At 37.3% G+C, this 17,494-nt stretch overlaps 1 protein-coding gene across 22 annotated transcripts in view; it reads right to left on the bottom strand.

Moving 5' to 3' along the window:
* Nucleotides 1–17,494, bottom strand: part of LOC112459522 (forkhead box protein P1-like) — a 288,209-nt gene that overhangs the window by 232,233 nt on the left and 38,482 nt on the right. For 2 of the 22 annotated variants that reach the window (XM_025023681.1, XM_025023679.1), the window contains exon 1: nt 13,262–14,658. The exons of the other annotated variants lie outside the window; for them this stretch is intronic. The gene's annotated coding sequence lies outside the window, so the exon portion shown is untranslated. Of the gene's footprint in view, nt 1–13,261; nt 14,659–17,494 lie in introns of those variants that run through there. 22 annotated transcript variants of the gene reach the window in all.

Here is a 17,494-nt window from a genome sequence, read left to right on the forward strand (position 1 = left end):
CTTGTATAAAATAATCTATAACCACTTGCAATAAAGTATTTCAGAAAAAGTTTCTTTAGTGTGTAGTATTTTACAAGACTCCATTCTAGTATAATATTCTTGCATGCGTCATCTCCGTTAAAAAAACTGTCGCTTCAAATGTTTTTGCGTAAGCATGATCACGTTTTAAAACGTTCGAAAGAGAGAGAAAGAGATCAGATATTATATCATATTTATTCATATACATCCTGATGAATCGCATTTAAATTTAAGCGACGTGTTTATGTAAACATTAATCATTGAAAAATTTTCTTATTAGCTTCCTCGCACTAACAATATCGGTTTATAGTCCGGCGCAGCCATTATTGACGTCAGCGCAATTTTTTGCACACACGTACGTATAAAATATGTATATATGCAAGTTATTTACAACGGAAGATCAGCTTTTCGCGATACTCCGCGATGGAGCACACGATATCGATTACGTTTCTCCTCATCTCTCGTCGTTATAATACGATACGTCGCGCGTGATATGAAACAATCTTGTATTTGAGACATGTTACACGTCTCGAGCTGACGAAATTGTTAAATCTGCGTATTAGGCGGAGAGTATGCGTAATTCAACACAATGCTAGCGAGAATAGAGCGTATCTACGAACACCCACTTAATCTCATGGCCTAAACAGGAAATCCTCCTCTCGGATAATTGCGTGACTAAGTTAAATCTGCAAACGACTAAAGCTCGCTCAATTAATCTATTACGAAGATGGCTTAGATATTATCGCGGACGATTTGTCGTTGCAACTTTTTGTAAGCTACCTTGAAAAGCGTGATTATTAGCGCTTTTAGCGTAATACTATTTTTATTTTCTGTTGCAAAAACTAGCTGCAACATGAAATGTTAATTGTTTCATCTTATACTACAATTACATCCTCCAAGAAAAAAATTATCTTTATTAGTTTGTCTTATAAAGTTTTCTTCACTTATAATGTGACAAGCCATTACAAAACATCTAATTACTTTATATAAATATAAAACAAGAGCACACACAGATCGTACATCTTTAAACACGACACACTTATATTAAACCTTTCCGATCGGCGACGATAAACGGCGGATTTATGCGTCCGCATAATTTGCATGTATAAATCCATGCGTGTTATTTCATAAGCATAAATCTTCGCCAGTATATGTAAGGTATTATACGTACGCTACGCACATGAATTCGCAGGCGTCGAAAGTGTACCGGAACAAAAAGATCCTAAGAGAAATTGCGTGGTGAACTGAACGCGTACGCATACGTACGCACGTACGTTTGTTTCCGTGCGTGCAAGTGAATGTATCGGCGCGCACGGTGAGATGACGTAGCGCAAGAACGCAACGCTTATCTTGCATAGAAACGTGCCCACGTGCGTGCGCGTGAACACACGCACGTGATTTCCGAACCAGTATTTCGGTGCGCGTAGTTTTACGATATTTTCACGCTGCGTGCGCGCGCGCGTTAAGTACACTCGACCTGAAGCATGTCAGGACGCAGTTATTCGTTTGAAATTGCCGGTCGCTAGTCGGACTTGAGCGCAATTGAACGAGCACGCTCGAAAATAATGCGAACGTGTGTGTGGGTACGCACACGTCACCGAGGATGGCGCGTAGTGTTCCTTAAACCCGCAGAAGGAAACACCGGTTGAGCCGGTTCTGACGCAGAAAATCAAAGAAAATCGAATTAAACGACGTTCTGCATTGTTCCGGAACATCCTCGCATACCAGCATCCTTGATGCCGAAAAATAAACGTGATAATAAATATAAGCAGATGAATAAGACGATACGGAATGAATCACACTGGTAGCATTAAAACAAAATTTTCGGTTTATAAATACTTATAATACGTTTTTATTTCTTTAATACCATAATATAATGTTGCAAGGAAGATTTAATGCAATATCTGACAAGCTAGCAAATGTTCAATGTTTCCTGCTTGAAGCGGAGACGAGGTAATTTCACGTTGTATAACATACACATACACACACAAAAGCAAATTAATCTTACTCATGCTCCACGGAAGAAAATGAATAGTGCAAGAAGTACGAAAAATACAAATTCAAAGGTCGTTTGCCCCAATGACCAAGTTTTAAGTCTTTTAATGAAAGGTATCCCCGGTCTAAACTTGTTTAGATATGTAACGGACATGTTGCACAACGGTAAATCCTTGTAGTTGAATTAAGTGCACGTCATTATGACAAATAGATTACACCTGGAATACTAGGTGCATGCGATATTACGGACATCATGCTGACTCATATAATGAAAAAATTGTAAAAGCCTAATCTCGAAATAATATTCTGCTGATTAAGTAGACTTATACTGCAAGCTGACGCAACGAGGTATACATATTTAATCATAATGCAACACTGCAAAACTTGATAATTAAAAAGATTCTTATCAATAATGCAAGATCACATGGAAAAGTATCACAAACCGCGTTCGGAGTTTAAAAGGTATATTATTATGCGACAAAACTTTATCGCTTTTAAAAAGGAATATTGAAGTATAGGTACATGAAAAGTTATAATTATTACTATCTTTTACCTCGCATGTCATAGTTAAAGACAGCTTTAAGATATCAGAGAAATACTTATATATATTTATATATACACATTGCACATATATATATGTAAAATTTATTTATTCTGTAAGGTTCTTAGACTCACATGTGATACTTTTTCCGATGCTTTGTAATGACGTACTAAAGAGTTTAATGTTTCAAGGACCGTTTAAGGGGATGGACGTTTGTACTACACGATTAAGGTTCGGAAGGATCGGTGTTGCAACATTGAAAAGCCCTGTTTATAACTGTGCACTAGAATTACTCCGGAGCTGGAATTTTGTCCAACGTAAAGTGCCTCTCGTCGAACTCTCCGCGCGCGACAAAAAGAAAGCGAAAGTGACGCGGGACGACGATTCGACATTTTTGCCGTCAAGTGTACGTGTGTGTGTGCGCAGTCAGTAGTGGGTGTGCGTATGCGTGTGCCCGGGTTTCGTTCCTCCCATCCGGTTAAAGCAGAACAAAATAAAAGGTGAAACAAAGCGGAGTACGTTTTCCGAGAGAGTTTCATAATACCTTCTTGAATAGAGACACCGGGATAGCCTTACACGCGCATTTATAATATTGTATGTGTATCCACGCGCTCGCGCGCCCGCACGTTCGCGCAAACAATGAGTTTACCTTAAAGCTTGGGGAAAAATGCGGCGCGGCTGGTGACACGTGGTAAGCCCAGAAAATCGACTGCAACACGCACGGGCTGCTACTTCGTTCGGGTTTATGTTGCGGGAACTATTGTTAAGAGTTTCCCTCAAGTGGGAAGAGAGAGGAGGGATACTTTCCTTGATATTGTTATCGAGGACCTCGCGAAAGAACGAGTATTAAATAAAATTAACAACTCCATAAATAAGCATGAAAATAAAATATCAAATTATGTATTAAAATAATCAATTAAAGTTACATGATAACTTCTCACCCACGACATATAAACGTTGAGATAATAAGCATTAAATAAACAAAGCTGATATTGTCGCTAAATGTCATGAAAACATAATTTATTACCTAAAATTCGAGTTTTATTCTGAAATGAAAATGTTATTAACACGTAAAATGTATAACACATTTAATCACATTTCATATAATTTTATGATACTATTATGAATATCTTTTTCTCGACTATTAGAGCAATTAGCTTTTTTTTATTTACTTTAAGATATTAGTCTTCAATCACATTTCTATCAAAGTAATATTTTTATAATATATACAGAATCCCAGATAAACTCAAAAATGTTTTTGAAATAATGTCACAAATGTATATAGAATCAATTTCTTCCTAAATTTTCTAAAAAAAATTTTAATTATACGAAAATGTCTTACTAAAAATAAAGACGTTTCACAGATTTACAACCAAAGTTGTAAATAAATATCATTTCGTTTCTCGGTTAAGTTCAGTTTGAATTAATAAAAATTTTATTTAAGACTTGTTTACAAAAAAAATTAACATCAAATATTTAAAAATTAAAGATATTTTCGATTATTTTACAAGCAAAAGTTATAAATCGACTGTAAGTTGTAAATAAAATTATATTTAATATCTTTTAGTAGCTCTAAAATCATTTTAAAATTGACTGTAACAAAATGCAAATAAAAGAAAATATCAATTAGAACAAGGATCAAGATAAATTATAATTTATAGCATATATTTTTCGTAAAGTATTTAAAATACGGGCAGCTTTGGAGAGCATTCTGTGACGCCATGACTTTATTTTCAGCTTATATTGATTGGTTTGGTATTCCCACAGGTAATACCAATACCAACTCAGGTCATCGAACTTTGAATATCGAACATTGATCTATTACATCTCTCCAGATTAGTTTCTATGATGAGAATGTGAAAAATGTAAAATAAAAAGTTTCTGAAGCCCTGGAGATTTGAAAATTAGATCATTTGTATTCCTTGTTATAGGAAATCCAATTTTTTTGTAATATATTGTTTGTCGTAAAAAAATTGTAATATTATTCCTCACGAGAAATGTAGATGTGTTTAAAATATGATTCATATAAATTTTGCCGCAACGGTGCATAATTAATTACGACTGTCATACATCAGATATGTATAATAATTAGTATAGGTATGTAATTTATTTTCTATATTTTAATACACGCCTTTTTTGATTTAGGAGATTTTCAGACAAACTTAATTTAATATAAAAATAACTTTTAACAAAAAAAGAAAAAAAAACCCCAGAAAATAAGGTAGATTATATAGAATAAAATTTCAGGCAATAGAAAAAAGGCAGTGTAAAATAAATTTTTATTTATTTGCCAGTTTTTCATATACATATATAGATATACAGGTATATCTGTATATGTATATACAAATATAACATTTTGCAAATCTAAATAATTTTCTTCTTTCGGTTTAGGACGAATATAGTCACAAAACGAGAAATATATTTCAGATATGCATAAAGATAAATTTTCCTTTTGATACTCACGAAGCAATAAGACCGATCAATGAGTAATTTCATACATTTTGATTTATGCATACTCGCGAAGAGTTAACTCACAAACTTAGCTGATTTCTAAAATCGTTCGTAAGATGTATAAAACATCTCTCGCCTATACGTCATTCGCATCAAGGAACACCGCACCGTGGGATTTATTCCTAACTCCTTGCTCTCTAAATGCCGTGAAAAAAAATGCTACTGCAACGCAATACGAATTAATGAGAGTCGAGCGGCAGCGCTGGGAGCGTGAACGGACGACACAAATCGAAAGTCGTTCCACTCGAAGTTTGAATAGCGTGCCTGCTTTGTTTGCGAGTCGAAACGATGCAGGAACAAACGATTAATCTCCATTGAAAACAAAAGAGAAAGGAAGCGTTCAAATGCGTGCGAACTGCACGCGGGGCTCGACATCACCGAGGCGCGATTGCCGGCTATTTATACGAACGCGACTCTGTAAATCTCGCGCTTCAAATGACTGGCCGCGGATTTTATCAAGCAGCATGATTTTATTTATAGAAAAGCGATGATAATGACGACTACGAGGCATGTGAGACACGCGCAACATGGCATGATTTGTCGATATACGTAATAGATAGTGTCGCCAATAAATAATTTTGATATTACTGCTTTGTTGAAAGCATCGACCGTTTAATTACTCGTATAGCATAAATACTTGCGTGATGCTTACAAGATATAAACTTCAACGTTAATTTATTTAATTTATAACTGTGAATCAAAGCAATTTTTAATTATTAAAAAACAAAACGTGAAATGTAGGACAGAAATCGTGTATTTAAATTTTTAGGAAAGTATCTTTTAACGACCTTAACGAGAAATATCACATATCGAATGTTTACGCCGTTACGCTTAAGAAACGCATCTCTCGCAAGTAATAAATGAAACAATCGGGTATTCACGCTTTATCATTGTGAAGGCAAAAATAAGGATAAAAGTTAAATTAATTGAATGGCAGTGCATCACGGTGAAGACGTATTTAAAAGATAAAACATTCGAAAAATAAATTTAAAGAGGCAAATAAAAAAAAATTGCAAATTGAGAAAAATACATAAGCAAAAACGATACTATGATATAAAACAACATGGAGAAAAAGAATTATAAATTTTGCTAATTTTAAATGTAAAATATATAAAAATAAAAATATAACAGCGAAATCCAAAACATTTTTATTTGACATTTTTATATTCAAATGTGTTTTCATAAAATATCGAGTGAAATATAAAGAAGCAGTAAAAAATAAGGATCAGCAAAATCTTTCTTCGTTATCATAATCTGTAATAATCCAAGCGAAATTAATTAATCTCCATAATAGTAATATCGAAACAATTATAGATCTACAAACGTTTACAAGTAGCATTTTACTTAGGTCCATTCAGGTCAATCAGCCTCTCAAAATAGTCCTTTAAAAATTTAGCAATCTATCGGAATTCTCGACTATCAAACGTTAAACTTCTAATCTAAACTAGTTAGCGCAAAAATAGCCTAGCCGCATCACGAAGCGCGGCGACAGCTGCGCTAATCCCACGATCGCGAAACACATTCGCGGATTCGCGCGCGTACCACGCCGTACGGCGATCGAACGCGGCCAAAATACGATTTTTCGCGCGGCCTTCGTGAGAGGCGAGAGAGAAATCGCGGCATAGCCGCAGGTGCCATTCGCGCACAAGCTTTGCACAGCTGATTCTCGTGCGGGGCCGGACCGCCAGCTGAGAGTCAAGGTCAAGTCAAGGTCAACCACGGAAAACGTGAACCGTGGCGCGAAAGAGAGGAACACGCCTGAATCCCCGTGCGCGCGCGATTTCCCGGCACAATCGACACGCGGCGCGAAGTATCCGCGCGCGCGCTGTCGCAGGGACACGCTTTAATAACAACGCATTGTTAACAACAGCCCGACAATAGTTTCTTTTGATAATACGAACCGCATGGCATGGCGTGGAGTGGCGTGGCGTGGCGTGGCGTGGCATGGCGCGCCGCCGCGCCGCGGGCTTATGTGTATGCGGCAGCAGTCCATTATCGTGGCAGTTCAATGAAATCTTTAAACGACCGTCTCTCTTCATTCCGCCTGTATCAGTTGTTTGCACGATGCTGTTTGCGTCGTTGTCGCTGGAACGAGCTTTTGTTCGCCTGATGCGTGCATTTTTTTTTGCTCCTCACCGAGTGACAATACCTCCCGTCGAATTTGCATAAACGTGTCTCTCTTGACGCGCGCGACATGGAAGTTGTCCGTTAAACAGGACATATTGAGGTTTCACGCGGTATTAACCTTTCTCCACGCGTTTTTCCGCGAGCTTTTCAATAGAGATTATACTTGAACGATAAAATTATGTAGGAATATATATGTAAAGTGTTTAATAAAATTCATTTGCGTCAGAACAGATACAAAATAAAGAATCAATCATATAAAGACGCAAAATATCATATCTAATGTCTTGTTATTTTTAACGCAGTATCACGAATTAATAACAAATATATTACAACGGATATATTAGACAGAAATATACATTAATATTTCGTCTGGCAAATAAAAAAAAATTTTTTAACTTGATTGAAACTGCAACTTGTCAGATAATTACACGCAGAAAACTTCAGAATAAGGATAAGGATAGACACGAAAGCGTAAGTCTAATGTGTCGTCGACGTTTTTAAACTTTATTACTGTCATTATCAGTAGCAAAGAACGTTATACGGTAGCTAACAGCAACGTATATACCTCCATCCTCGACAAACAATTCAAGATGGTAATTTAGCAAATTTGTTACACTGGTAAATGCATTTGCAGCTGACGCAGTATTGCAGAAAGATGCAAAATGCCGACATGTTGCGGCAATTGCAGCATTGAAGAAAGTTTTTGCGGTCGTTCAGCGATTATAATGTGTTATGTGCGTCAATGGTTTATACTCGAATATCTTCATGTCATCTTTCATTCCTATTCGCGCGTTTAGATTTATCCTTATAACTTTATTACCTTCATTGTATACAGCTATTTTCCGTTTATAGTGCTTTTGCGTAGAGGCATTGTGAGTGTACAGTATTACGTATGATTTTACAATATATTTTTGTTGGCGCGTGCGATATTGGCCGGAGACGATAGTTCATTATAAATGATTACCACTATTTCCTTAAGCAGCTTATAATTTGTTAAATATTACAAGAAAATGATATTGTTGTATTAATGTCAATTATTAGATATTATCATTTTCTTAGGTATTAAAATTTTTCTTCCTTTATATTTGCAACGGTTTGTTCAAAATCTTCTATCAGAATATAATTTTTTTATGTCAGTATAATTATATAAGCTGTTCTTGCAAGGAGATAATTTAAAATTTTCAAGATTGCGAGCATATACTTGCATCGCTATCACAGTAATTCGTTAACGAAGCGCGTCAGTGGATGACGAAATATTACAAGATAATTTAATTTATTTGACATTTATTACACATTTTAATTTCTTTCAGTAAATTAAAAAATGTACGGTAAAAAGCAAATAAAAATTTAATTAGTTATAAAAGCGTAACTGAAGAATGTCTATAAGTTAAAGAATCCAAGAGTAAAAAGAATCTTTAATTCCATAGATTGCGCACGATTTTTGAAATTCCATGACAAAGTTACGAATCTAATGTTGCGGTAAAACAATTTGCTTTAATGCATCGATTATACGTGAAGAGCAAGACGTAGGTCCCCCCACGTCTCCCCGGTGAACGGTGCAACATAATTCCAACAGGAAACAAATTCCTACATTTCATGTATTGTGAGCTAATGCTTGATACTTATCGAGGTAAGAAAGTAATGAAGTTTAACGGGAACCGCGGCGAGATGAACGCATACGAAATACACTACGCTCCGTGTGTACATGATGAAGGCAATTTTATTTTGCATGCGAATGGGCCCAATCATTCCGCAATCCAGCTAATTCAAGAAATAATTGCGAGAAACGACGGCAATTCCTCAACTCCGTGACAGAGTTTTGAATGCGCGGCGCAGTCTCGTGGTTTTCCCCGTTATTCGCTTCACCTTACTAGTTGACGCACAGCTTGGCTATAAATAACCATCTGTTTACTCGTTGCTGCTCGCAAGCACTTTTTAATGCATCCTACTCCCCGCGAAGGTCTAAAAGTACGGACTGAACAACGTATGTGTACGAGATATCACGACAATGCAAGGTTGTAAAAGCGGGAAAACCCGCTCCAATTCATACGAGCGCTGGAACGCGTTGGAAATATTATTTCCGTGCGCAATCGTTTACTTGAGATAAGAGAATCTATTGTACTTTTATTCATATTACAACACACGCATTTTATTGTGCTTAATTTAATTTTCGTAATCATCATCAGAAAATTCCACGTTATTTTATTCCAAGACAAGACGTGTTATTCTAAGGCAATACGAACTCCGCCGTAAAATTACATGACACGTGGTTATAAACAAAATAAGATTAACTTCTTATCTTCAGCTATAAAACGATCGTAACTTGGAGCAACTAATGGAAACCTACTTTAAGTAATCTTAGGTCTGTTAACACGGAGGAATCGTGCGCGCGAACACTTTACATGCTACGTGTATGTTTATTTGAAAATTATTATCGGGCGGTTATCGTTCTAATACTTATCATCTATAATATCTTCATGACAATTTCGACTTTACGCGCGTCATTTACACGATGCAATAAATTTTACACGGCTAGCAGCGAACTAATATGAAATTTTAATAATCCCTAATGATAAATTAAACGTAAAAATTGTTTTTTTAATTTCTCAAATATAAGCAAATTTAGAAAAATTAGAAAAATTACCGTAGGAACAAGTGTTCAGTTTGTATCGATACGTTTCAGCAATTGAAATAGAGAAGCAGCAAGACAAAAAATTCGTTTAATCGCGTTAGAGATAATTGCATTAATCACAAACGTGATGACAATTATATTCTGAAGATGGATACTTTGCCTCTATTTTCCTAATATTTATTATTTAACGCTAATGTGTTAATCCGTTTGAATCATTCCCCAACGAACAATAACTGTCTTTCACAAAGATTGATCACGATTGAGAAGTAACAGTTTTAATTTGACGTTTGAATGTTTGACCCTGTGTATGGACGTTGGTACAATAAATAATTACGGACAATTTGCGGAGCTCCGCGTTTCCAGACAAGACTGCAGGCACGAATTTCGCCGATTAATCGTCTGGCACGAATCGTTAAACTGTTCAGATTCGATCAACGAGATCAAATCGACGACCGATCCAATTAAACGTTTTCTCCCATTGCGCGCTTGAATCGAACTCTCGCCCGGTGATCGATCCGGCTGACGCGGCGGGATCGATAGTTAAAACGTTATTAAACAGTCCCGCAATAGTTTATTAAACATCAATATAACGTGAAGAGGGGTAATTGTGCGCGAGTTTTCGAATCTTTTAATATTACAATAAGCGTTGCATATATCCGACACGTATATTTTCTGCTGTATAAATCTATTGTATAATGACGCTTGTCTGTACAGTATTCTAGTTCTTTCAATTTTTCCTTAGTTTTCTTCGAATTTAACAGTTTTTCTTCACGCGTTATTTTTTTCTTGCTCGTATTCGAATTAAAATAATTTTAATCGACACACTATTGTAATTTATTTACGCCAATTTTACCATTTACTTATTTTATTATAATTGATAAAAATCTAAAGATCTGTTGCGAGAAATTATTTTAGCCTAGAAGAAATGCCGGGGAAGAACAATTTATTCATTGCAAAGTGTCTATTTGCAATCACTTTGTTCTACTCGAAATTAACTGCTTGACCACGTCAAGCTATAATTATTGCGGATTATCTAATTATATAATCGATTTTTGCTGTCACAACTAAGATTAGGCTCGATTAATCTTACGCAATAATTTCTATGTAAGAATTCCTTTGCTCAGTGCATAGATTTCACAATCGCATTCAACCTTTGACCCGGTGTATTAACGTATATTTTCTTGTAGAAGGCAAAGAAAGAGTGATTGAAGGCTTTTAAAGGAGATCCGAACGTTCGTTCCGAACCGACCAATTAAACGTCTTTCTTCTAATACGCTCGAATCGAACGCACGACACGTCCATCGAACTCCAATTGATTAAACTGTCATACATCGTGCACGTGCATACGCACATGTTCCACGTGTTGCTGCACTCCAGATTCCGTAAACGGCGCGAGAATATGGAACGGATTAAAGGTATACCACAGTAAACAGCTGCTTACGTAATAAGTTACTCGACACAATTATTAGTCCAGAAATACTACAATATTGAATATATTGATTATATGTTAGTTCAGATGAGAATGTTTTTGTCAGATCTCATCATAATATAAATACGCAAATTTATTTTTAAATACTTTAAATATTGAAATCTTAAGAGTAACTCGAAACAGATTTTGCAATTATAACAACTCGGGTAAATAATTACAAGATTCAGTGCCATGCAATCTGACGTGCTTTTTCGAGACTGTTTTATATTATTAAGGGTCAGTTGAGAGAATTCAATTCATATTAATTCGCCCGAGTTCTAAAAAAAGAACGAGCTACCGTATCATCGCAAGCTCCGTTGCTGGAAACAGCAATTGTTCCTAAGAAACAAATAGCTGGCTTGCATTAGTCAGATATTCTTATCTGGGAATAATGTTTCTGCTCCATTCGACACTTTCTTCCCGCGCTCCGGTTTATATACTTATATCCGGACGGTGCAACGCGCGACGCGGTAGATTCGCACGAATCGGACGAGTTCGAATTGGCAGACGGACAGGCGATGGTCAGAGGCTGTCTCTCGCGGGGATAATTAATTGGCCGCTCTTAAATTTGGAATACCCGGAAAGGTGTTTGTAAGCTCGACGATTTATGAGCGCAACGTAGTCGTGATAATGAGCGGATAATGGACGTGCCGAGAGCAAAGTTTTCTTAAAAGGAGGCGCTCGCTCGCGCGAGCGAGCAATTAGAGAACGTGTGCGTATATAGCGTCTCATAAATCTTAATAAAAGCCGCAAGTAACGATTGCTCACACACGGTTTGCCGCAAGAAGATAATGATTCACGCGAGCGGCCGCCAATACGCGCGGATAATTCTTCCGTTAGGTTACTCGCCGCGCTAACAGCGATTTCCATTTTCTCGACGACACGTCGCCGGGGACAATCGTCGCGCTCCTAAGGAAACATTATTATCACATTCTGATTTCTTCGTGTCACGCTGATCGAGTTCACGGTTACGAAATTGCGAATGGCCGTGTTATAACATTGTGTGTTCCACGTATCGCGAATTTCGGCGCGATTACGTTTCACCGTGTGATGTACTTGACGCAAAAGAGCAAGGTTCTCGCGTAATCCATGGCCTTTGTATGTTTTATTGACATTTAAACCGGAAGCAAATAAGCACGTTTTGCTACTCGCGGCGGTTACACTCTGTGAACTGCTTTAGATAACTTATCAATTATCTCGCTCCATGAGAGGACGTTAAATTACATTGTAGCGTTCAGTACAGTACACAAGAAGAACATAATCACAGTATTGACGATTACTTAGAAAAAAGTAGCGTGATAAATAATATTTTTATACATTTTCTTTCTTTAAACATAATTGACCGAAGAGGTCTCTATTTTAACAACTAATATTATGCTGTCTTGAATATTTTACTAATATTTAATAAACATGATTTTAAATAAAACGATTTATAAAATTTTTGTCAAAGCGTATGTAGCCTCGTGGCAACACGCTCGTCAAAATCAATCGATCAAAACATGCACGCTGATCGTAACCTTTTGGCACCGACTACATTGGCAGGCTATTCGATAACACGTACGTAACCAGAGAAATCGCCTTTAGCATCAACAATAGTTAGCATCCGGTCGGCCGATATTAAAACTCTCAATTCGAAAAGACAGCGAGACTCAGGGCCGATATCACAGTCTCCGATTAACGTGATCCTCCGATTAAACTCACTCTTCGTCTCTTTCTAGGGGGACAGTTAGAAAGAGATGCAGAGTGAGTTTAATCGGAGGATCACGGCAATCGGAGACTGTGATATCGGCCCTCAGATCAACAGATTATTCCTATATATACATAACATTTGCGTATTTTTGCTAATAGTGATTGTGTCAGAGTTAATATAGTATTTTGTCGTTTGTCTATACATATAGGTGTTTCGAATAGTTACGCTTGAGTTGTAACCAATCGCAACGAAATGATAATTCATGTAAAATACACTTACCGATTTGCCTGAAACGTGCAAAACGTGTGATTATTTTCCCCGGAAATGCGCGTATTCCTCCCCACTATGCAATACTCACTCTTCTTCCGCAATCACAAACGACGCGTAACGCACCGTGTCACTCTGACGCACTAAATAATTACAAATTCGTCTATTGCTCGTTAACGAATCCTCCTCTTTTGCACGTCGTACATTATATTGCACTTTGTTAACACGACGCTGCGACTGTCGTTGTTCAACAACTTGATATTACAAAATATTGCACAAAAATTAATGCCTGCTGTATTTTTTTTCTGCATCGAAAAATTATACGCTCAACAGCCCAAAGATTTCCTCGAATTTTTATAATTTACGTCAGTTTGCATCAATGATTTATTTTGCGTTTTTTATTATTTAAAATTAGCGTAAAAAAGAATTATCCAAGTAAAAAGATTGCCGGTAAATGCAAATTATAATACGAGTAAAGCGCTAGTTAAATTCCAGGAACTGAATGTATATTGAGAAGAAATGACGGACGTGCTGCTTTTAAACTGACCGGCAATCACTCATTATCAACTCATCGTGCTCCGATGTAAAGTGTCATCATAATTTTCTTCTGACTAGAAAAACTGTCACCCTTTTAGGTTAGGCGATATCCAATTGCCTATGCTTTTCTTATATCCTCGTCTATAGATTGCACTGTCACAAAGTTTATCATTGCACCGACACTCACGACGATCATCGACACGGGATAATTAATTAGGCAAACGAGTCATTAACTCACGCACACAATCCAATTAACGATTCAACGAATTAACCGTCTCGACACGTCGAGAGACGCGCGCGGTTGACGTTTTCATCACCGCGCCCGCGCCGCAGCAAAAATTCACGTGTACAGCGCGGTATGTTTTATCAACAAAAGCACTGTTCCTCTTCCTCTCCACTTCTCTCTCTCCCTTCGCTCATTTTTCCCTCTCTTTTTCTCTCTCTTGACACTGGCGAAACCGGCCGAAGCGAATCCGTCGTGCCGCGCCGAACGGCCCCGAGATCTCTCTCTCTCTCTCTCTCTCGCTTCCGAATTTCGGCGGGTTTTCGAATCGAACCGCCGCCGCCGCCGCCGCCACCGCCGCAGAGGAGGCCGCAGCAGCTCGAAGGACCCGGCGCAGCAGGTACGATCGTCCGGCGGCTCCCCGCTCGAAGCAGCGCGGCGCGCGCGATTTGATAAGTCGGGAACACGCGGAGCCGAGACGCGCGACGCGTTATTACTCCTTTCCGAATCGGTCGGAGCGGACGGACGTGCACGGAAAACGGAGCGCGCAGCGACGACGGGCGGACGGACGGAGTGAACGTACACGAGCCCGCTTGACTGTGTCTGCCTGGCCGCCTGACTCCTGCCTCCTGCCTGCCTGCCTGCCTGCCTGCCTCGTTCGTTCGGCGGCGAACAGCCCGCGGCCCCCACGTTGTTTGTCTCGCGAGTGGCCTGTTTACATGTTGACTCTCTGTTTACGCGTTTTCCGCCTCCCTCCCGTGCCGCGCTGGTCCGCGGCTTCCACCCCTCTCGCGGCCTGGCACCGCGCAATTCCCTCTCCCCCGTACTCTATCATTCTCCTTCTTCGTCAGTGTCATTGACGGTCTGGTCCCTCTCTCTTTCTCTTTGTCCGCCCCCCCTCTCTCTCTCTCTCTCTCTTTTTCTGTCGCGACACGAGTATTCGCGATGCCGAATAAAGCCCGTTTTACACTGCCGTGCTGATAAAATTATCGGTATATCCGAAAGATGAATGTGTCTTAGTGAGGAATCGCATTCCTGTTTGAATCACTTATTTAGATAATCCTCCGAAGTACGTGTCTTCAGAGACAAAATATCGTGACTGCAGAATTATGATATGATGTCTACTACTTTTTATCGCAATGTTTTGAGGTTTAAATTTCAACCGTTGACAATATTTAATTCGAACCGATTCAAAAAAATGACTAATGAAATGTACATTCCGTATTTCATTATAGATATTCTTAACTCTACAATTCTAAGTCCAATATTCTAAAATAATTATCACTTTTTTATCAATTGTAACGCACAAAGTTGCAAAGAGAGTATTTTAATCTCTCTATAACTCGAAATACAACTCGTGATTATCCAAGTTTTATTCTTGAAACTTCAAGTTGATAATACAACATAAAAACCGATTTATCAATTCTGACCGTTCAGTATTTGTTGTTTATTTCGCGAATATATCGGAATGTACAAAATGTCAGCCAAGTAGATATGACCTACATAGGCAAGACTAGACGTAGTTAACTTAGCTAATAAAACAACTGCACTCGTATATCTTTTATTTCAAACTCGGTCGATGTTATTTTGGTAACTCCGAGAGAGCTTTTTTGCTATTTACTTTGAATTATTCGTTAATAATATAAAAAGAAAAACGAGCGGATAGCTTTTATGTTTTATGCTTTTTATTATTGTATATGGATATTTAGTACATCACCGTCACATGTCTATGGTCTATGGACATTAGTACAACTACGTATTATTTATGTTATATGTATGTGATCGCTAATATATCGCTTTACTAATATCCATAGAAATGTAACGGTGACATGCAAAATACCCAAATACAATAATAAAAAGCCGTGAAACAATTACGGACAATATATATGTCGTCCGTTTTGTGAGCAATCCAGACAGCTGATTTATTAAAAGTTATTTGGTTAAGAACCCAAATCGCATGCTTTTCTGAATATTCATTTAAGTTTATGTATATCAATTTCAGTTTTCACAATAAAAAAATATTCATTTACATAATGTGTTTTTAATTAAATTATGCGATATCGTAACGCTACTGAGTCAGTAGCATTGGTAAGGCAATGTGTGTGTCCCAATAAAATATAAATACGACGTGTACATATGTATGTGTATGTGTGTGTGTGTAAAACGATGTCAAGATAGATGCTTGCAAATTTTATAATTACTGAGCGACAGGTAGATAAAGTCGCAGTACAGTCCTTTGCAGTAGTTATGGCAATTAACGAGTAGTTACGTACGTCGACCTCGCAGTAGTTACAGACCGTGCAAGACGGACGAGTTCTAGATGTCGCGCGACTTTTTCCCCGAGATGTACACATAAGCGCGTTAACAAGATGAATAGATTATTGTATGTACTATAATGTATGCATATAAAACAGCGCAATTTTTGTTTCTTAATTTCACATAAAATAAAGAAATATAAATTTAAGCGTGGATTACTTACGTGCTAATGAGTATGAAAAATTGAAGATTTTATCATGCTCATTTCAGGGTCGCTATAAATAGAAAGCATTAAAATGTTTAACGCGTGACAATTAGTACAATATAATTAATAAAAACTCGTGAGAACTATGTTGAGAAATATCTATTATTTAGTAGTCCAAAAGTATAAGAAAATGCTTATTTCCATATCAAAAAATATATTTCTTTCAATCCTAAGCTCAAACAGATCGTAATCGTAAGCTTCTTTGTTATCAGTTAAACGCGCATATATGACTGTTATTAACATATTTAGATTATCTATATATTTTTTGTATGTACTTTTACCTATTTTAAAAATCAAACATTGTGATTAAATTTAGCACAAGTTCATATTATTTAAACAATAATGAGTGTTGATTTAATGCTATCTTGTTCAACTTGTCCGCTTATACACTGTTATATTTTCCTGTGCATTATTATGAATAAATTAGTAAAGTAATAATAACAATCCCGCCGATGATAATTATCGGAATACGACGTAGTTCAATAATCGATAATTATCTAATAATTGTTTGTTATGTAAATAAACCTACACTATCTGACCAATAAAATATGCATTTTAATCTTAGGAAATGCGCTTCTCGACTGTCGATAGTTAAGTTTGCGTGACGAACCTTCAAACTCATCGAGCGGCTTGAAGGCTGAAGCCGCTTGAAGCGGCGCGTGCCGATGCGTGCGCCTATATTATCAAGTTGACAACGTATGAAACACGTTGTTTACATCTGTGAGCCTAATGTGAGAGATATCTGTGATATTAATAGATCGTCGTATTAGAGTATTAGAGGGACGTCCGTTGTGTTCGCCTCGGCATTTATTGAGGTCGCAACATCGGTAGAAATTATAATGCGAGACATACACACTCATTAAATCAGCACGCGACGAGAGAGTCATTTAGCATGCGCGAATTGCTGATATTCTAATTGTTTACAGCTATCCCATATCGTTTACGTAATATATTTGCGTGATTT

The sequence above is a fragment of the Temnothorax curvispinosus genome, unplaced genomic scaffold (genome assembly GCF_003070985.1).
Source record: "Temnothorax curvispinosus isolate PA1 unplaced genomic scaffold, ASM307098v1 QBEX01009885.1, whole genome shotgun sequence".
NCBI classification, from domain to species: Eukaryota; Metazoa; Arthropoda; class Insecta; order Hymenoptera; family Formicidae; genus Temnothorax; species Temnothorax curvispinosus.